The sequence below is a fragment of the Arachis hypogaea genome, chromosome 10, assembly GCF_003086295.3.
Source record: "Arachis hypogaea cultivar Tifrunner chromosome 10, arahy.Tifrunner.gnm2.J5K5, whole genome shotgun sequence".
In the NCBI taxonomy this organism is placed as follows: Eukaryota; Viridiplantae; Streptophyta; class Magnoliopsida; order Fabales; family Fabaceae; genus Arachis; species Arachis hypogaea.
Window position 1 is genome coordinate 34,921,677 of NC_092045.1, and position 23,327 is coordinate 34,945,003.

Genomic DNA, 23,327 nt, shown 5'->3' on the forward strand with positions numbered 1-23,327 from the left:
AAGGCTCAAATCACATGGTGGCCAAATCATGTGATTCAAGAAGAGTCACAAGCTCGAAGGCAATTCTCATCACTTGGTATTTTTCAAAAGGTAAGCATGAAAAACTCAAAACCAAGTAGCAAAATATAACCACAATAATAGAATCCAACAAAGATTATCTAAAAACATTCATGCTAAAATAGCATTTAGGCAATAAAAGGCAACAATGTGTAGTAAACAAGATCAATAAGCCAACACTTATAATGAAAATGGAGGAAATAAAATGAAAACTAAACTAAAACTAACTAACAAACTAACTAACTAACTAATTATCTAACTAAAATAAATGGTTATCCATGGTGTTTGGAAGTGTTGGATGAAGGGTAGGAGAGGGAAGGTAGAAAGGAGGAGGAAAGAAATGGAAAGAGGAGAAGAAAAGAAGTGGATTGAAGGAAGGGCATCCACGCGTACGCATGCATGGCGCGCGCGCGTGGATGGCTTATTTCGAGAGTGATGCGTACGCGTCATGTGCGCATGTGCGCGAGTGGGGTTGTGCCAAAGGCACAACGTAGGCGCAGCGCAGGCATAACTCTCTGGAAAATGTATGGAATGTGGAACTTCTCAATCCATGCGTACGCGTGGTTGGCGCGCGTGTGTGGATGGTCAAAAACACTTGATGCACGCGTACGCGCACGGTGCGCGTACGCGTGGATGGTGCTCTATTTTTCAAAAATTTTTGCTATGTTTTTGCACCAATCCAAGCATTCCAAACCTCCAAACAGCTACCAAAACACCCTAAAACCTTATTTAACATGATAAAATGCTAATTAAACTCAACAAACTAATCAAAACATGAATTTAAACTACTTTTACCAATGTGTACAAAAAAGAAAATGAAAAGAAGTTACCATGGTGGGTTGTCTCCCACCTAGCACTTTTGTTTATTGTCCTTAAGTTTGACTTATGGGGAGCTCCTCATTAAGGTGGCTTGTGCTTGTATTCATCTTGGAACTCCCACCAATGCTTGGTTCTCTATTATGCCCCATTCTTCATGGATTGAGCCAAGTGTTGATGGAGTTCTTCACAAGCTTGGGGCTCCAAAAGTTTATCATCGTTTTCTAATCCGGGGTCCCACACTTTATCTTCACACCCGTCTTGAAGTTGATCATCATTATTGGTCCAATCAGGTGGTGAGTAAGGTGAATTCTCTATATAGTGGCCAACAATCCTCCTAGACCCATCTATTTGAGCACTACTCCGACCTTTATATCTCATGTTTGATGCATCAACTATAATGAGCCTTGATTTGCAACGCCCACCACAAAACCTTTTCCGCTTACGCTTCATCCCACAAACTTCCCTAAGTTGGCCATCCGTTTCAAGCTAACCATATTGAAGTGGGATAATAAAGCTAATAGAAATGAATTTCACCCACTCAAATGAAGGTGTAGATGGCAACCTAGGCAAAGATGCTTCCAAAGACCTTAACAAAGCATAACCAACCCTCGTTCTTCTATTTCTAGGGACTTCTTCCTCTTCACAAGATCTCTTAATCTCAATCCTTTGTTCAACAATTTTATTAAAACCTTTTCCCTTACTCAAATCATAATAGGGAGGGTGAGAAAAATTACCTCTTTAACGCTTTCAAATCCAACCGGAGAAGGTTCTTCATGCTCAAAGGATTCTTCACCACTAAGACTTGATGCTTGATCTTTATCACCAAGGGAACTCAATTCTTTCTCTATCCCATCCAAGTCTTCATATGGAATATGCCTTGGAAGGTGTGCACTTTCCTCCCTAGCATCAATTTCAATCATCTTGGAGGGGTTTTCTTCAACTCTATGTTCCCATGGAGGCTCCGCATCTCCTAAGTCTTCTACCACTTCTTCCTTGTCTTCAACAATTAAAGCTTCCTCCAATTGTTCCAATACAAAGCAACTTCCATCATTTCCCACCGGATTTTCCAATCTCTCCTTCATGCTATGTTCTTCATTCGATTCTCCACATGTAGCCGTGGGAGTTCCTTGAGTGTTCAATCATTGGGAGGCTAATTGATTCGTTACCGCATCCAAGGCGGCCATGAAACTTTGCACATCCCTTTTCATCTCTTCTTGCCCTTGAACAAGAACACCAAGGGTTTCATCCATTAGAGATTGGGGTGCGTGGAAGGGTTCCTCATTTTGGGAAAAGGGTTCATAGTAGGAAGGTGGTTCTTCTTGGTAGAGTTGTGGTGGTTCTATATTTTCCATTCTTTCCACTTGTTGCACAACACACTCCATGGTTGCTTGAAATTGATCCAATACTTCCTTGAGATGATCCCTTGACTCTTGTTCCGCTTGGATATCATGATAGGGATCATATCGGACTTGGATCGATGGACATGAATATTCTTCCATGTGAGGTTGTGGTAGAAAGTAGTATTCATCTTGTGGTTGAAAATGTTCATATATTGGAGGTGGTTCATTGACAAACCCCATTTGTAGGGTTTATCTTGTATTGATTTTAGGGGATTTTATCACCTTTCACCCACATTTATTCAAGGAAATAGCATGGTTTTGTATATTCTCCTTTAATTGTGCTTAAGAGTGAAAACATGCTTTTTAGGACTTAAAATAGCTAAATCTAATTCTTCTTGATTCCATTAGATGCCTTGATATGTTTGTTAAGTGATTTCAGATTTAGGAGGCAAATATTGGATCAAGGGAATGAAGAAAGAAAGCATGAAAAGTTGGAGAACTCATGAAGAAATGAAAGAACCGGAAAGCTGTCAAGCCGACCTCTTCGCACTTAAACGACCATAACTTGAGCTACAGAGGTCCAAATGATGCGGTTCCAGTTGGGTTAGAAAGCTAACATCCGGGGCTTCGCAACGATATAAAATTTGCCATAGTTGCTACACGTATGGTGGCGCGCACGCGCAAAGTACGCGCACGCGCCGTTGCTGCCATCTGGTTCACTTAATGCAACATGTGGCCAGCGATTTTAGAAGCCTTGTGGGCCCAATCCAACTCATTTCTAATGCTATTTAAACCAAGGATTGAAGAGGAATCAACTAACTTTTAGCCATTAGTCATAGTTTAGTTTTAGAAGTAGTTAGAACTAGTTTCTAGAGAGAGAAGCTCTCACTTCTCTCTAGAATTAGGATTAGGATTAGGATTAGTTCTTAGATCTAGGTTTTAATCTTTGCTTTCTTCTACTTCTACCTTTCAATTCTTTGTTGCTACATTCATCTTCTTCTATTCTTTTGTTGTAATTTCCTTTATGTTGTTCTTACATTTTGTTGTAGATCTAGTATTGTTCTTTCTACATTCTTCCAATTCAATAAGAGGTAATTCACAATAATTGTTCTTCTTTACTTTTCTATTGTTGATCTCTTATTTTTGTAGTTGTAGATTTCTTTAATTCTTGCATTTAATAATGTTTACTTCTATTGCATTCTATGTGTTTGATAAAATGTCTCTTCTAGATATAGTATAGATTTTGTTCCTCTTGGCCTAGGTAGAGTAATTAGTGACACTTGAGTTATCTAATTCCTTTGTTGATTGGTAATTGGAGAGATTGATAATTGGTTTGGAGTGCACTAAAGCTAGTCTTTCCTTGGGAGTTGGCTAGGACTTGTGGCTCAAGTCAATTCATCCACTTGACTTTCCTTTATTAGCAAGGGTTAACTAAGTGGTAGCAATGAACAATTCTCATCACAATTGAGAAGGATAACTAGGATAGAACTTCTAGTTCTCATACCTTACCAAGAGCCTTTTATAGTTGTTAGTTTACTTTCTTGCCATTTATCTTTCATGCTTCATATCAAAACCCCAAAATAACTCACAACCAATAACAAGACACTCTATTGTAATTCCTAGGGAGAACGACCCGAGGTTTGAATACTTCGGTTTATAAATTTTAGGGGTTTGTACAAGTGACAAACAACTTTTTGTATGAAAGGATTATTGATTGGTTTAGAAACTATACTTGCAACGAGAATTCATTTGTGAAATTCTATACCATCAAAAATCCAATCGTCATTCATCTTTGTAATAATGTGGAGGAGGTGGCTCTTAAAAGTGGTGATGTTGGGATGGTGGTGGCTCTATGTGTGGTTCATATGGCTCATATGGTTGTTGGAATAGTGGATATGGATTAAGGTCATATGAAGGTGGTTGGTAAGAAGGGGCTTGTGAGTATGGTTGAGAGTTATGTTGAGGATATGGTTCATAGGCATATGGTGGTGGTTCTTGAAAGTCACAAGGTAATTCACCATAGCCATTGGATTGATATGCATCATAAAATGGTTCTTCTTCATAATGCACTGGTGGGGGTTGTTGCCATGATGATTGATCATAAGCATATGGTTCCTCCCACCTTTGATTGTCCCATCCTTGATACACTTCTTCATTGTAATCTCCACTTCCTACAACATAGTTGTAATCACACTCATAGCCAAAATGAGAATTCATGGTAGCAAGAGAGAATAAGAAATAAAAACTAATAAGAAATAATGAAACAAAATACTAAGACTAGCAAAAACTAACAAGCTATTCACAATATTCACATATATACAATAACCAATAACATAACACCATTGCAATTCCCCGGAAACGGTGCCATTTTGATGATTGGATTTTTGATGGTTTAGAATTTTACCAATGAAATCTCGTTGTAAAGTATAGTTTCTAAACCAAACAATAATCCTTTCATACAAAAAGTTGTTTGTCACTAGTACAAACCCCTAAAATTTATAAACCGAAGTATTGGACCTCGGGTCGTTCTCCCTAGGAATTGTAATAAAGTGTCTTGTTATTGGTTGTGAGTTATATTTGGGGTTTTTAAGATTTTAGACAAGAAATATAAATGGCAAAGAAAATAAACTAACAACTAGCAAAGCTCTTGGCAAGATATGAGAACTAGAAGTCCTATCCTAGTTATCCTCCTCAATTGTGATGACAAATTATCCATTGCTCCCACTTAGTTAACCTCTAACCATGGAGGAAAGTCAAGTGGATGAATCAATTTGATTCCTCAAGTCCTAATCAACTCCTAAAGGAAAGACTAGCTTTAGAGGCATTCAAATCAATTAGCAACTTCTAATTATCAATCAACAAAGGAATTAGATAACTCAAGAGTCACTAATTACTCTACCTAGGCCAAGAGGAACAAAACCTACACTAAAATCTAACCAAGCATTTCATCAAATACTTGGAAGGCATAAAAGGAAAGCATAGTAAATCAACAACAAGAACAAGATCCAACAACAATTATTGCAAAGAATTAACAACAACAATCAAGGAAATCTCAATTATCATGAATTAACTCAAATTGCATTATTGAAAGAGGAAATAAAAGAACAACAATCTATCCATAACAAGATGAAGAATTATAAGAAATAAAGTACATAACTAGAGAGAGGAAGAGGAGAAGATTAAGAATTGATAAAGGAAAAGTGAATCAAAGCATGAATTAAACATAGATCTAAGAAGAGAGATTAACCTAAACCTAATCCTAATTCTAGAGAGAAGTGAGAGCTTCTCTCTCTAAAACTACTCTAAAACTAAAACTATGACTAATGGTAATGAACTAATATCTTCCCCCTTCAATCCTTGATCCTTTTATTCCTTTCGATCAGCAATTGGCGCCAAAATAGGTTCAGAAACCCTTCCAAATCTCCAGGCACGTGTTGCTTTAATGAAGTCATGTGTGGACTGCGATGCGTGCGCGCACGGTACGCGTGCGCGCCCCTGGCTGATTCTGCAATGTGCGCGCGAGCGCCTTGTGCGCGTGCGCATGCTTGGCTGATTTCACTTCTTTGACTTTTCATGCTTTTCTCCACTTGTATGCTTCCTTCCTTGCTCCCTTTGATCCATTACTAGCCTATTTCAATCCCAGAATTACTAGCAAACACATCAAGGCATCTTATGAAATCAAAGAGGAATTAGAATTCATCAAAATAAGGCTTAAAAAGCATGTTTTTACACTTAAGCACAAATACGGGAGAGATTACAAAACCATGCTAATTCATAGGTTAAATGCGAGAAAAGGTCATCAAAATACCCTAAATTCACTACTAGATAAACCCTAAACATGGGGTTTATCACTCGGCCTATAGGAGAAAGAACTTAGAGTATATCCGAACAACTTGTTTGGACTAGGAGACACTCCAATCCAGCTGCTTGGATACATCTCACTACACACAACCTTTGGAAATGGAACCCGATCAAGGACACTCAACATGGACTACATTGTAGTCGACGTAAGCTCAGCCTACAATGCCCTGATAGGTCGGGCAACATTGAATCAGCTCGCAGCAGTAGTTCAACTCCACATCTATGTATGATGTTCCCAACCCTAGAAGGGATTGCTATGATAAAAGGAGATCAGAAAATAGCACGACGCTGTTACAATGAAAGTCTGAACCTTAGAGGCAAAGTGGAAGAAATCCTCGCCATCGAGCTCGGGGGAGTTCGAGGTCGGGAAGAACTTCGTCAACAACCTGAGGGCAAAATCGAAGAAGTCTAGATCGGAGACACCCCGGACAAAACAACAAATATTGGGGCAACTTTGAAACCAGACACAAAAGGTCCTCTGATACAGTTCTTAAGGGATAATGCCGACCTCTTCGCATGGAAGGCCGCGGACATGCCGGGCATAGACCCCAAATTAATGTGCCACAAACTAGCAGTATACCCAAGATCTCGGCCAGTCCAGCAGAAACGTAGGAACCTCGGACTGGAAAGATCCCAAGCTGTGGAAGAACAGGTGTAGGCCCTACTAGAGGCAGGATTCATAAGAGAGGTCAAGTACCCATTATGGCTAGCCAATATTGTTTTAGTGAAAAAGTCAAATGGGAAAGTGGCGGATGTGCACTGACTACACTGATCTCAATAAAGCCTACCCAAAAGATCCCTACCCACTCCCATGCATAGACACTTTAGTGGACGCTCCTCCGGATACAAGTACCTCTCTTTCATGGATGCTTATTCGGGATACAATCAAATCCTGATGTATCCCCCTGATCAAGAAAAGACCTCATTCTTAACCCTAAAAGCAAATTACTGTTACGTTGTTATGCCATTCAAACTAAAAAACGTAGGAGCTACTTACCAAAGATTAATGAACAAAGTCTTTGCAGACCATATCGGGAAACACATGGAGGTATATGTGGACGACATGTTGGTGAAAACACAAAGTGAGAAATTGTTATTGCCCAACCTCACCAAAGTGTTCGACACCATAAGAAAGCATGGCATACGACTTAATCCCGCAAAGTGCACCTTCGCAGTAGAACCTAGCAAATTCCTGGGTTTCATGTTAACACAACGAGGAATCGAGGCAAATCCGGACAAATGTCGGGCCATACTTGACATGAAGAGTTCGACATATGTCAAAGAGGTACAACAACTCAATGGGAGACTGGCAGCCTTGTCCAGATTTCTAGCCGGATCGGCCATAAGATCTCTCTCCTTCTACGCCACCTTAAGGAAGGAAAAAAGGTTCGAATGGACAATGGAGTACGAGCAGGCTTTCCAGGATTTCAAAAGGTTCCTGGGACAACCACCTATTCTAACTCGACCACGAGAAGGAGGACCACTTGTGTTGTACCTCGTAGTAGGAAGTTGGGCAATAGCATCAACACTGGTTAGAGAAGACGAAACTGGGCAACAACCCATCTATTTCGTCAGCAAAGCTCTACAAGGGGCAGAACTGAACTATGAAAAGATAGAGAAGTTCGCCTACGCCCTCATACAAACTTCTCGACGACTTCGCCCCTACTTTCAAGCTTACGCCATCAAGGTTTGGACTAATCAGCCCATGAGAGGCATTCCCCAGAAGATAGACTTAGCGAGAAGAATTATACAATGGGCAGTCGAGCTATCTGAGTTCGATCTTCAATACGAAACTCGGATGGCCATCAAGTCCTAGTATTTGGCTGACTTCATTGCCGAGTACACTGATACACCAGGAACTCCCACAGAATGGAATTTCTACATAGACGGCTCTTCAAACAAAACTGGAAATGACGCAGGTGTGATAATAGAAAGTGATCAGGGAACCCAAATCGAACTCTCCCTCAAATTCGGGTTCCCTGCTTCAAACAACCAGGCTGAATACGAGGTAGTACTAGCTGGTTTGAAGTTGGCTAGAGAGGTTGGAGCTCAAAAGCTTATCATCTTCAGCGACTCACAAGTAGTCACCTCACAAATAGCAGGAAACTACCTAGCTAAGGACCCTACCATGAAAAAGTAATTTGACAAAACCAGGGAACAACTCTAACAACTCGTGGAATATGAGGTCTGCCACATACCTCGAGAACAGAATGCCTGAGCTGATGCACTCTCAAAACTAGGCAGTATCAAACCGGGGGGCAACAATAGGAGCCTCATCCAGGAAATACTGCAGAACCCGTCAATCTCGGAAGAAGAAAAAGTCCTAGCAATAACAGGTATAGATCAAGGATGGATGACTTGCATAATTAACTACTTCAAAACAGAAAAACTCCCTATGGATAAGAAGGAGGCGAAGAGATTAAAATGGGAGGCACAATACTACACCATCATAAACAATACTCTATACAAGAGAGGGATTTCAATACCACTGTTAAAATGTGTGCTGACCTCCAACACAAAGGAAGTTTTAGAAGAAGTACACAGTGGCATCTGTGGCAACCATCTCGGAGCACGAGCTCTCACCAAAAAAGTACTCCGAGTCAGATTTTTTTGCTCGACTTTAAAAAAGGAAGCAACAGATCGAGTTCATAAAGACATGTCCACCATGTCACAAACATGCTAATTTCCACATCGTCCCACCAGAGGAACTCATCAGCGTAACCTCACCCTGGCCATTTGCAAAATGGAGACTTGACCTCCTCAGGCCCTTCCATCAGGGATCGGGACAGGTCAAGTTCCTCATCGTAGGGGTAGATGATGAGCGGATATTTTATACGCTTTTTGGTAGTGTTTTCATATAGTTTTTAGCATGTTTTATTCACTTTTTGTTGTATTTTTATTAATTTTTATGCAAAAATCACATTTCTAGACTTTACTATGAGTTGGTGTATTTTTCTGTAATTTCAGGTATTTTCTGGCTAAAATTGAGGGACTTGAGCAAAAATCTGATTCAGAGACTGAAAAAGGACTGCAGATGCTGTTGGATTCTGAGCCTCCTGCACTCGAAGTGGATTTTCTGGAGCTACAGAAACTCAATTGGCGCGCTCTCAATTTTGTGGGAAAGTAGACATCTTGGGCTTTCCAGCAATATATGATAGTCCATATTTTGCTCAAGATTTGATGGGCCAAACGGTCGTTTAAACTCATATTTCAACATGGAGAATGTGATGATCCATGACACTCATCATCATTCCCCAACTTTTGAATGCGTGCTTAACAAACACTTCCGTTCTACATGAGCTCAACATAGTCATTGGGCGACAACTTGAGCATGTATCTCTTGGGTTTCTAATCCACGTGTTTGATCTGCATCTGCTGACAACAGAGCACTCAAACTCGTGAGATCTGAACCTTCGTGGTAGAGGCTAGAACCAATTGGTAGCATTCTAGAGATCCAGAAAGTCTAAACCTTGTCTGTTGTATTCCGAGTAGGATCTGGGATGGGATGACTGTGATGAGCTTCAAACTCATGAATGTTAGGCGCAGTGACAGTGTGCAAAAGGATAAATGTATCCTATTCCGACACAAGTGAGAACCGACAGATGATTAGCCATGCGGGAAATCGTAGAGGACATGTTTTCACTAAGAAGACGGATGGTAGCCATTGACAACAGTGATCCACCAACATACAGCCTGCCATGGAAGGGACATGCATTTTTGGAAGAAGAAGACAGTAGAAAAGCAGAAATTCAGAAGACAGAGCAACTCCGAAACCTCAACATGCTCTCTATTATTGAATAAAAAGTATCATTCTTTTCATGCTCTTTTACTTTTCATAAACAAAACCATTTTTATCATTAATCTCCTGACTAAGAGTTACAAGATAACCATAGCTTGCTTCAAGCCGGCAATCTCCGTGGGATCGACCCTTACTCACGTAAGGTATTACTTGGACGACCCAGTGCACTTGCTGGTTAGTTGTGCGGAGTTGCAAAAGTGTAATTTCAATTTCGTGCACCAAGTTTTTGGCACCGTTGATGGGGATTGTTTGAATTTGGACAAATGATGGTTCATCCTGTTACTTAGATTAGGAAAGATTTTATCTTTTTTGGTTTAGACTCACTAGAGTTGCATCTTATATTTTTTTCTTTTCAAAAATCTTTCAAAAATCCTATTTTTGTTTATTAATTTTTTATTTTTCTTTGAGTTTAGTTTCATGTTTTAAGTTTGGTGTGATTTGCATGTTTTTAGTTTTCCTTCATATTTTTAATTATATGTTCTTAGTTCTTTCTTGATCTTCAAATTGTTCTTGTTGGTATCTTTTGTTGCTTGTTAACTTATACATTTTCGAATTATCAGTGTCCAAAGTATAAAAATTTTTAAGTTTGGTGTCTTCTGTGTTTTTGTTTTCTTAAAAATTTTCAAAATTTGTTCTTGGTGTTCATCTTGACATTCAAATTTTTCTTATTTGTTTTCTTTCTTTTGATCTAAAAAATTCTAAGTTTGGTGTTATTTTACTGTTTTTCTCTTTCCTCATTAAATTCAAAAATATATATTCCTTTATTTACTAATTATTTTCGAATCCCTTGGATTGACTTGGTCAAAATTTTTAAAAATCATATCTTTTTCAAATCATTTTTTTAATTTCTAAAATCATATCTTTTTCAAAACTTCCTAACCACATTCTCTCTCTTCATTTTTTTTGAAAATCCTCATCAAAAAATTTCAAATCTTTTTAAATATTTAATTATTTTAGTTTCCAATTTTTTTATTATTATTTTTTCGGTCTGAAAATGAAAAAAAATATATTAAAATAAAATTTTATTCATAATTCACATCACCTCCCTTTCTCCATCATGGACCTAAGTGGAACTGAACAGTCCAGAAGGACTCTGGGGTCATATAGTAACCCCACTACTGCTTCATATGGGGGTAGTATTTGTATACCCCCCATCAGAACCAATAATTTTAAGTTAAATCCCCAACTCATTATCATGGTGCGGCAAAATTGCCAGTATTCCGGTCTTCCACAGGAAGAACCTACTGAGTTTCTGGTACAGTTCTTATAGATTACTGACACGGTACGTGATAAGAAAGTAGATCAGGATGTCCACATATTATTGCTGTTTCCATTTGCTGTAAAAGATCAAGCCAAAAGGTGGTTAAATAACCAACCTACAACAAGCATAAAAACATGGAAACAGTTATCAAAAAAATTCTTTAATCAATATTTCCCTCCAAAAAGGATGACACAGTTAAGGCTGGACATCCAAGGCTTTAAACAAGAGGATAATGAATCCCTTTATGATGTCTAGGAGAGGTACAAAGAGATGCTAAGAAAATGCCCCTCCGAAATATTTTCATAATGGGTGCAGTTAGACATCTTCTACTATGGGCTTACAGAAAAGGCCTAGATATCTCTAGACCACTCAGCTGGTGGATCTATACACATGAGAAAAACAATTGAAAAGGCTCAAGAGCTCATAGACACGGTTGCTAGAAATCAACATCTGTACTTAAGAAGTGAGTCCTCTATGAAAGAAGAGGCTAAGTCAGTATCCATTGAATTTAGTCCTCTAGAACAAGTTGCTGAACTCAATCAACAACTCTTTTCTATAACAAAACAGCTAGCATAATTTAAGGATATGCTATGAGAAACCAAAGATGCTAACCAGAATATGGAAAAACAATTAAATCAGACAAAACAACAATTATCCAAGCAGATAACAGAAGAATGCCAAGCTGTTCATTTAAGGAGTGGAAAGACATTGAACGTCTCAAATCAAAGCAGCAGAAAGCCAAGAAAAGAACATCTGATAGAGGATGACCAATTTACTACCCAAAATCCTTTTGAGGATCGTAAGAGCCCATAGAAGAATGATTTTGGCGTTCAAACGCCAGAAAAGGGTCAAAAGCTGGCGTCAAATGCCCATTTAGCTGCCAACTCTGGCGTTCAAACGCTAGAAAAGGGCAGAAACCTAGCATTAAACGCCAATAAAGATGCCAGTTCTGGCATTCAAACGCCAGAAAAGGGTGGCAATCTATCGTTAAACGCCCATTCAGCACCCAATTCTGGCGTTCAAATGCCAATGAGGGATCAGGCACCTACAAGTACTGATAACAACCCTCCTAAGCACACTTCTCCAACCACTTCTGTAGGTAATAAACCTACAGCAACTAAGGTTGAAGAATATAAAGCCAAGATGCCTTATCGTCAGAAACTTTGCCAAGCGGAACAGGATAAACAATTTGCTGCTTTGCAGACTATCTCAGAACTCTTGAAATAAAGATTCCATTTACAGAGGCACTTGAGCAAATACCCTCTTATGTTAAGTTCATGAAAGAGATCTTAAGTGATAAGAAAGATTGGAGAGAAACTGAAAAAGTTTTTCTCACTGAAGAATGCGGTGCAGTCATTCTGAAAAGCTTAACAGAGAAGCTTAAAAATCCCGGAAGCTTTATGATACCATGTACCTTAGAGGGTGCTTGTACCAAGACAGCTCTATGTGATCTTGGGACAAGTATCAACCTGATACCTGCATCCACTATCAGAAAGCTTGGTTTGACTGAAGAAGTCAAACTAACCCGAATATGTCTCCAACTTGCTGATGGCTCTATTAAAATACCATCAGGCGTAATTGAAGACATGATTGTCAAGGTTGGGCCATTCTCCTTTCTCACTGACTTTGTAGTGCTGGAATTAGAGGAGCACAAGAGTGCAACTCTCATTCTAGGAAGACCTTTCCTAGCAACTGGACGAATTCTCATTGACGTCCAAAAAGGGAAAGTGACCCTGAGAGTCAATGAGGATGAGTTTAAGTTGAATGTTGTCAAAGCTATGCAACATCCAAAGACATCAAAAGAATGTATGAGTGTTGACATTATTGACTCCTTGGTGGAAGAGGTCAATATGGCTAAGAGTCTCGAATCAGAGCTAGAGAACATTTTTAAAGATGTTCAGCCTAATCTGGAGGAACCAGAGGAAACAGAAGAACCTCTGAAAATTCCTCAGAAAAAGGAAAAACCTCCTAAACCCGAGCTCAAACCACTACCACCATCCCTGAAATATGCTTTTCTGGGAGAAGATGACACTTTTTCGGTAATCATAAGCTTTACTTTAGAGCCACAGGAAGAGAAAGCCCTGATCCAGGTGCTAAGGACACACAAGACAGCTCTTGGGTGGTCCATAAGTGATCCTAAGGGCATTAGCCCAGCCAGATGCATGCACAAGATGCTATTGGAGGATAATGCCAAGCCAGTGGTTCAACCACAGAGGCGGCTGAACCCAGCCATGAAGGAGGTGGTGCAAAAAGAGGTCACTAAATTACTAGAGGCTGGGATTATTTATCCTATTTTTGATAGCCCTTGGGTGAGCCCTGTCCAAGTTGTCCCTAAGAAGGGAGGCATGACAGTGGTTCATAATAAAAAAAATGAACTGGTTCCTACAAGAATAGTTACAGGATGGCGTATGTGTATTGACTATAGAAGGCTCAATACAGCCACCAGAAAGGATCATTTTCCTCTGCCATTCATAAATCAGATGCTAGAGAGACTAGCAGGTCATCCATACTACTGCTTTCTGGATGGCTATTCAAGTTACAACCAGATTATAGTAGATCCTCAGGACCAAGAGAAAATAGCATTCACATGTCCATATAGAGTATTTGCTTATAGACGGATGCCATTTGGCCTATGCAATGCACCTACAACCTTTCAAAGATGCATGCTCTCTATCTTCTCTCATATCGTCGAGATGTTTCTGGAAGTCTTCATGGATGACTTCTCAGTATTTAGAGACTCATTCAGCTTCTGTCTTGACCATCTAGTACTTGTTCTGAAAAGGTGCCAAGAGACTAACCTGGTTTTAAACTGGGAGAAATGTCACTTTATGGTGACTGAAGGAATTGTCCTTGGGCACAAAATTTTGAGCAAGGGAATAGAGGTGGATCAAGCTAAGATAGAAGTAATTGAAAAATTACCACCACCTGCCAATGTTAAGGCAATCAGAAGCTTTCTGGGTCATGCAGGATTCTATATGAGGTTTATAAAGGATTTTTCAAAAATTGCCAACCTCTGAGCAATCTGCTAGCTGCTGATACACCGTTTGTCTTTGACACAGGGTGTTTGCAGGCCTTTGAGACTCTGAAAGCTAAGCTGGTCACAGCACCAGTCATTTCTACACCAGACTGGACATTACCATTTGAAATAATGTGTCATGCCAGTGACCATGCCATTGGTGCAGTATTAGGACTGAGGCATGACAAGCTTCTACATGTCTGATGAGCGGATATTTTATATGCTTTTTAGGGGTAATTTCATATAGATTTTAGCATGTTTTAATTAGTTTTTAATAGAATTTTATTAGTTTTTAAGCAAAAATCACATTTCTGGACTTTACTATGAGTTTGTGTTTTTCTATGATTTCAGGTATTTTTTGGCTGAAATTGAAGGAGCTGAGCAAAAATTTGATTTAGGCTAAAAAAGGACTTCTGATGCTGTTGGATCCTGATCTCCCTGCACTCGGAATGGATTTTTTGGAGCTTGATGAGCGGATAATTTATACGCTTTTTGGCATTGTTTTTAATATATTTTTAGAATATTTTAGTTAGTTTTTATTATATTTTTATTATTTTTTAGTTAAAATTCACTTTTCTAGACTTTACTATGAGTTTGTGTGTTTTTCTGTGATTTCAGGTATTTTCTGGATGAAATTGAGGGACCTGAGCAAAAATCTGATTCAGAGGCTGAAAATGACTGCAGATGCTGTTGGATTCTGACCTCCTTGCACTCGAAGTGGATTTTCTGGAGCTACAAAGACCCAATTGGCGTGCTCTCAACTGCGTTGGAAAGTAGACATCTTGGGCTTTCCATCAATGGATAATAGTCCATACTTTGCCTGCGATTTGATGGCCCAAACAGGCATTCCAAATCAGCTCAAGAATTCTGGCGTAAAACGCCGAAACTGGCACAAAAGCTGGCGTTTAACTCCAAGAAAAGTCTCTACACATGAAAGCTTCAATGCTCAGCCCAAGCACACACCAAGTGGGCCCGAAAGTGGATTTTTATGTCATTTACTCATCTTTGTTAACCCTAAGCTACTAGTTCTCTACAAATAGGACCTTTTGCTATTGTATTATACATCTTTTGATCACTTTAGATCTTAGGATCATCTTTGGACGTCTAGTTCTTAGATCATGGGGGCTGGCCTCTCGGCCATGCCTAGACCTTGTTCTTATGTTTTTTTAACGGTGGAGTTTCTACACACCATATATTAAGGTGTGGAGCTCTGCTGTACCTCGAGTATTAATGCAATTACTATTGTTCTTCTATTCAATTCAGCTTATTCTTGTTCTAAGATATTCATTCGTACCCAAGAACATGATGAATGTGATGATTATGTGATGCTCATCATCATTCTCACTTATGAACACGTCCTTGACAACCACTTCCGTTCTACAAGCAAACAAGGCTTGAATGTTTATCTCTTGGATCCCATAATCGGAATCTTCGTGGTATAAGCTAGAATTGATGGCGGCATTCAAGAGAATCTGGAAGGTCTAAACCTTGTCTGTGGTATTCTGAGTAGGATTCAAGGGTTGAATGACTGTGACGAGCTTCAAACTCGCGATTGTGGGGCGTTAGTGACAGACGCAAAAGAATCACTGGATTCTATTCCGACATGATCGAGAACCGACAGCTGAATAGCCGTGCTGTGACAGAGCGCGTTGAACATTTTCACTGAGAGGACGGGACTGTAGCCATTGACAACGGTGATGCCCAGCATATAGCTTGCCATGGAAAGGAGTAAGAAGGATTGGATGAAGACAGTAGGAAAGCAGAGAGACGGAAGGGACAAAGCATCTCCATACGCTTATCTGAAATTCTCACCAATGAATTGCATAAGTATCTCTATCCTTATTTTATGCTTTATTCATAAATCATTCATAACCATTTGAATCTTCCTGACTGACATTTACAAGATGATCATAGCTTGCTTCATACCAACAATCTCCGTGGGATCGACCCTTACTCGCGTAAGGTTTACTACTTGGACGACCCAGTGCACTTGCTTCATACCAACAATCCTACTCAGAATACCACAGACAAGGTTTAGACCTTCCAGATTCTCTTGAATGCCGCCATCAATTCTAGCTTATACCACGAAGATTCCGATTATGGGATCCAAGAGATAAACATTCAAGCCTTGCTTGCTTGTAGAACGGAAGTGGTTGTCAAGGACGTGTTCATAAGTGAGAATGATGATGAGCATCACATAATCATCACATTCATCATGTTCTTGGGTACGAATGAATATCTTAGAACAAGAATAACCTGAATTGAATAGAAGAACAATAGTAATTGCATTAATACTCGAGGTATAGTAGAGCTCCACACCTTAATATATGGTGTGTAGAAACTCCACCGTTGAAAATACATAAGAACAAGGTCTAGGCATGGCCGAATGGCCAGCCTCCCAAAGAGGGTTCAATCATAAAAGCATGATCAAAAGATTCAAGTGATCAAAAGACCCCAAAATACAATAGCAAAAGGTCCTACTTATAGAGAACTAGTAGCTAGGGTTTACAGAAATGAGTAAATGACATAAAAATCCACTTCCGGGCCCACTTCATGTGTGCTTGGGCTGAGCATTGAAGAACTTTCATGTAGAGACTCTTCTTGGAGTTAAACGCCAGCTTTTGTGCCAGTTTGGGCGTTTAACTCCCATTCTTGTGCCAGTTCCGGCGTTTTACGCCAGAATTCTTGAGCTGAGTTGGAATGCCTGTTTGGGCCATCAAATCTTGTGCAAAGTATGGACTATTATCCATTTCTGGAAAGCACAGGATGTCTACTTTCCAATGCAGTTAAGAGCGCGCCAATTGGGCTTCTGTAGCTCCAGAAAATCCACTTTGAGTGTAGGGAGGTCAGAATCCAACAGCATCTGCAGTCCTTTTCAGCCTCTGAATCAGATTTTTGCTCAGGTCCCTCAATTTCAGCCAGAAAATATCTGAAATCACAGAAAAACACACAAACTCATAGTAAAGTCTAGAAAAGTGAATTTTAACTAAAAACTAATAAAAATATAATAAAAACTAACTAAAATATACTAAAAACAATGCCAAAAAGCGTATAAATTATCCACTCATCATAACACCAAACTTAAATTGTTGCTTGTCCTCAAGCAACTGAAAATCAAATAAGATAAAAAGAAGAGAATATGCAATGAATTCCAAAAACAACTATGAAGATCAATATTAGTTAGATGAGCAGAACTTTTAGCTTTTTGCCTTTGAACAGTTTTGATATCTCACTTTATCTTCTGAAATTCAGAATGATGGGCTTCTATAGGAACTCAGAATCCAGATAGTGTTATTGATTCTCCTAGTTAAGTATGATGATTCTTGAACATAGCTGCTTTATGAGTCTTGGTTGTGGCCCAAAGCACTCTGTCTTCCACTATTACCACCGGATACATACATGCCACAGACACATAACTGAGTGAACCTTTTCAGATTGTGACTCAGCTTTGCTAGAGTCCCCAATTAGAGGTATCCAGGGTTCTTAAGCACACTCTTTTTGCCTTGGATCACAACTTTATTATTTCTTTTTCTTTTTTTCTTTTTTTTTTGCATGTACTATCCCTTTTTTTTTAATTCACTGCTTTTTCTTGCTTCAAGAATCATTTTTATGATTTTTCAGATCCTCAGTAACATGTCTCCTTTTTCATCATTCTTTCAAGAGCCAACATTCATGAACAACAAATTCAAAAGACATATGCACTGTTTAAGAATACATTCAGAAGTCAAAAGTATTGCCACCACATCAAAATAATTAATCTGTTATAAAATTCAAAATTCATGCAATTCTTCTCTTTTTCAATTAAGAACATTTTTCATTTAAGAAAGGTGATGGATTCATAGGACATTCATAACTTTAAGGCATAGACACTAAGACACTAATGATCATAAGGCACAAACATAGATAAACATAAGCATAAAAATTCGAAAAACAGGAGAATAAAGAACAAGGAGATTAAAGAACGGGTCCATCTTAGAGATGGCGGCTTGTTCTTCCTCTTGAAGATCTTATGGAGTGCTTGAGCTCCTCAATGTCTCTTCCTTGCCTTTGTTGCTCCTCTCTCATGATTCTTTGATCTTCTCTAATTTCATGGAGGAGAATGGAATGTTCTTGGTGCTCCACCCTTAGTTGTCCCATGTTGGAACTCAATTCTCCTAGGGAGGTGTTGATTTGCTCCCAATAGTTTTGTGGAGGAGAGTGCATCCCTTGAGGCATCTCAGGGATTTCATGATGAGGAATTTCCTCATGCTCATGTCTATGAGTGGGATCTCCTATTTGCATTGAGCTCCTTCCACACAGATATCCATGAGGACTTGGTCCAACCATTGATTAAAGTTGACCTTTTTTTGAGTTTGAAAGGGACCTCGGAGATCACCTTCTTCATGGCTACAACTTCATAGAAGTGATCTTGATGCACCCTTGAGATGAATCTCTCCATCTCCCATGACTTGGAGGTGGAAGCTTTTGCCTTCCCTTTCCCCTTTTTAGAGGTTTCTCCGGCCTTAGATGCCATAAATGGTTATGAAAAAACAAAAAGCAATGCTTTTACCACACCAAACTTAGAAGGTTTGCTCATCCTCGAGCAAAAGAAGGAAGAAGAGAGTAGAAGAAGAAGAAATAGAGGAGATGGACGTGGCTTTGTGGTTTGAATTTGAATAGTGAGGTAGGTGGGGTTTTATGAAGGATTGATGTGAGTGGTGAAGAGAATAGTGGGATTTGATAGGTGAGGGGTTTTTGGGAAAGAGGTGTTGAAGTGATTGGTGAATGGGTGAAGATGAGAGAGAGTGGTGGGGTAGGTGGGGATCTTGTGGGGTCCACAGATCCTGAGGTGTCAAGGAAAATTCATCCCTGCACCAAGTGGCGAGCAAAAATGCTCTTCATGCCAATTCTGGCGTTAAACGCCAGGCTGGTGCCCATTTTTGGCATTTAACGCCAACTTCTTGCCCCTTCCTGGCATTTAACGCCAGTCTGGTGCCCTTTTCTGGCGTTAAACGCCCAGAATGGTGCCAGATTGGGCGTTAAACGCCCATTTGCTGCCCTTACTGGCGTTTAAATGCCAGCAAGTTTTTCCTCCAGGGTGTGTTGTTTTTCTTTCTGTTTTTCATGCTGTTTTTGCTTTTTCAGTTGATTTTGTGACTTCCCATGATCATCAACCTATAGAAAACATAAAATAACAAAGGAAAATAGATAAATATAGCATTGGGTTGCCTCCCAACAAGCGCTTCTTTAATGTCAGTAGCTTGACAGTAGGCTCTCATGGAGCCTCACAGATGTTTAGAGCAATGTTGGAACCTCCCAACACCAAACTTAGAGTTTGAATGTGGGGGTTCAACACCAAACTTAGAATTTGGTTGTGGCCTCCCAACACCAAACTTAGAGTTTGATTGTGGGGGCTCTATTTGACTCTGTTTTGAGAGAAGCTCTTCATGCTTCCTCTTCATGGTTACAGAGGGATATCCTTGAGCCTTAAACACAAAGGATTCTTCATTCACTTGAATGATCAATTCTCCTTTGTCAACATCAATCACATCCTTTGCTGTGGCTAGGAACGGTCTGCCAAGGATGATGGATTCATCCATGCACTTCCCAATCTCTAGGACTATGAAATCAGCATGGATGTAATGGTCTTCAACTTTTACCAGAACATCCTCTACAAGTTCATAAGCTTGTTTTCTTGAATTGTCTGCCATCTCTAGTGAGATTTTTGCAGCTTCCACCTCAAAGATCCCTAGCTTCTCCATTACAGAGAGAGGCATGAGGTTTATGTTTGACCCTAGGTCACACAGAGCCTTCTTGAAGGTCATGGTGCCTATTGTACAAGGTATTGAGAACTTCCCAAGGTCTTGTCTCTTTTGAGGTAGTTTCTGCCTAGACAAGTCAGCCAGTTCTTTGGTGAGCAAAGGAGGTTCATCCTCCCAAGTCTCATTACCAAATAACTTGTCATTTAGCTTCATGATTGCTCCAAGGTACTTAGCAACTTACTCTTTAGTGACATCTTCATCCTCTTCAGAGGAAGAGTACTCATCAGAGCTCATGAATGGCAGAAGTAAATCCAATGGAATCTCAATGGTCTCAGTGTGAGCCTCAGATTCCCATGGTTCCTCATTAGGGAACTCATTGGAGGCCAGTGGACGTCCATTGAGGTCTTCCTCAGTGGCGCTCACTGCCTCTTTCTCTTCTCCAAGTTCAGCCATGTTGATGGCCTTACACTCTCCTTTTGGATTCTCTTCTGTATTGCTTGGAAGAGTACTTGGAGGGAGTTCAGTAACTTTCTTACTCAACTGACCCACTTGTGCCTCCAAGTTTCTAATGGAGGACCTTGTTTCAGTCTTGAAACTTTGAGTGGTTTTGATTAGATCAGAGACCATGGTTGCTAAGTCAGAGTGGCTCTGCTTAGAATTCTCTGTCTGTTGCTGAGAAGATGATGGAAAAGGCTTGCTATTGCTAAACCTGTTTCTTCCACCATTATTGTTGTTGAAACCTTGTTGAGGTCTCTGTTGATCCTTCCATGAGAGATTTGGGTGATTTCTCCATGAAGGATTATAGGTGTTTCCATAGGGTTCTCCCATGTAATTCACCTCTTCCATTGAAGGGTTCTCAGGATCATAAGCTTCTTCTTTAGATGAAGCGTCCTTAGCACTGCCTATTGCAGCTTGCATTCTAGACAGACTCTGAGAAATCATATTGACTTGCTGAGTCAATATTCTGTTCTGAGCCAGTATGGCATTCAGAGTATCAATCTCAAGAACTCCTTTCTTCTGATTCGTCCCATTGTTCACAGGATTCCTTTCAGAAGTGTACATGAATTGGTTATTTGCAACCATTTCAATGAGTTATTGAGCTTCTGCAGGCGTCTTCTTCAGATGAAGAGATCCTCCAGCAGAGTTGTCCAATGACATCTTGGACAGTTCAGACAGACTATCATAGATGATACCTATGATGCTCCATTCAGAAAGCATGTTAGAGGGACACTTTCTGATCAATTGTTTGTATCTTTCCCAAGCTTCATAGAGGGATTCACCTTCCTTCTGTCTGAAGGTTTGGACTTCCACTCTAAGCTTTCTCAATTTTTGAGGTGGAAAGAACTTTGCCAAGAAGGCATTGACTAGCTTTTCCCAAGAGTTCAGGCTTTCTTTAGGTTGTGAGTCCAACCATATCCTAGCTCTGTCTCTTACAGCAAAAGGGAATAGCATAAGTCTGTAGACCTCAGGGTCAACCCCATTGGTCTTGACAGTGGCACAGATTTGCAAGAATTCAGCTAAAAACTGATGAGGATCTTCCAATGGAAGTCCATGGAACTTGCAATTCTGTTGCATTAGAGAAACTAATTAAGGCTTAAGCTCAAAGTTGTTTGCTCCAATGGCAGGGATAAAGATGCTTCTCCCATAGAAGTCGGGAGTAGGTGCAGTAAAGTCACCCAGCACCTTCCTTGCATTGTTGGCATTGTTGTTGTTTTCGGCTGCCATGTCTTCTTCTTTGAAGATTTCTGTTAGGTCCTCTGCAGAGAGTTGTGCTTTAGCTTCTCTTAGCTTTCGCTTCAAGGTCCTTTCAGGTTCAGGGTCAGCCTCAACAAGAATGCTTTTGTCTTTGCTCCTGCTCATGTGAAAGAGAAGAGAACAAGAAAATATGGAATCCTCTATGTCACAGTATAGAGATTCCTTGAGGTGTCAGAGGAAAAGAAAAATTGAAGGAAGAGGTAGAAGAATTCGAACTTAGAAAGATAGAGTTTGAATTGCACATGTTAGTCCATAAATAGAAGGATGTGAGAAGAGGGGAAGAAATTTTCGAAAATTAAAGTGAATTAATTAAAAGAAATTTTGAAAAATGGTAATTGATTTTCGAAAACCAAGAGTGGGAAAGAAATTAAGTAATTTTTGAAAAAGATTTTGAAATTAGAAATAAAAAAGATATGATTGAAAACTTATTTTGAAAAAGATGTGATTAAAAAGATATGATTGAAAATATATAGTTTTAAAAAGATATGATTGAGAAGATATGATTGAAAAACAATTTAAAAAGATTTGATTTTTAAAATCAATGACTTGGCTAACAAGAAAAGATATGATTTAAACATTAAACCTTTCTCAACAGAAAAAGCAACATACTTGAAATGTTGAATTAAATCATTAATTATTAGCAAGTATTTTTGAAAGTGGAAATAAATTGATTTTGAAAATATATGAAAACTTGAAAAAAATTTGCATTAAAAACAAAGTCTTCCCTCTTGTGCCATCCTGGCGTTAAACGCCCAGAATGGTATCCATTCTGGCGTTTAACGCCCAAAATGCTACCCTTTTGGGCGTTAAACGCCTAGCCAGGTACCCTGGCTGGCGTTTAAACGCCAGTTTTCCTTCTTCACTGGGCGTTTTGAACGCCCAACTTTTTCTGTGTAATTCCTCTGCTGTATGTTCTGAATCTTCAATTCCCTGTATTATTGACTTCAAAAGATACAAATTAAATTTTTTTTTGGATTTTTAATAATGAGGAATAATCAAAATGCAACTAAAATCAAATAGACAATGCATGCAAGACACCAAACTTAGAAGTTTGTATACTACTGACACTAACAAATTGAGAATGCATATGAGAAACAACAAAACACTCAAGACAAGAGAATTTAAAGATAAGAGCAAGGAAATCATCAAGAACAACTTGAAGATCAATGAAGACACATGAAAAATGCAAGAAGAACAGAAACATGCAATTGACACCAAACTGAAAATGAGACACTAGACTCAAACAAGAAATATTTTTGGATTTTATGATTTTGTAATTTTTTTTGGATTTATCGAAAATTATATGGAGAAGAAAATAAAGAGATTCAAAATTTTTAATAAGAATTCCAGGAATCATGCAATGTTATTCTAAAGCTTTAGTCTAACGAAATTAGACATGGCTAGCCAAGCTTCAGCAAGACATTACATTCAAGTGCTAAATTGATGAAAATCAATCAGCTTTGGTGATGATAAGAACATCACCTTGATACTCTAGAATTCATTCTTAAGAACTCTGAAGAACAATACATAATCTAAGCAACAAGATGAACCGTCAGTTGTCCAAACTCAAACAATCCCTGGCAACGGCACCAAAAACTTGGTGTTGTTGCCGGATCAAAACTCGGCACTGTTATTACAGGGAACAAATGCGAAATTGTAGTTAGGACATTTAATTCCC

The 23,327-nt window shown here is 39.2% G+C and overlaps 1 non-coding gene across 1 annotated transcript; it reads left to right on the forward strand.

Moving 5' to 3' along the window:
- Nucleotides 1–21,106: 21,106 nt before the first annotated feature.
- LOC112718718 (small nucleolar RNA R71) lies at nucleotides 21,107–21,214 on the forward strand. Its single transcript, XR_003161045.1, has one exon. It is a non-coding gene; the product is annotated as a small nucleolar RNA R71 (small nucleolar RNA).
- Nucleotides 21,215–23,327: the final 2,113 nt, after the last annotated feature.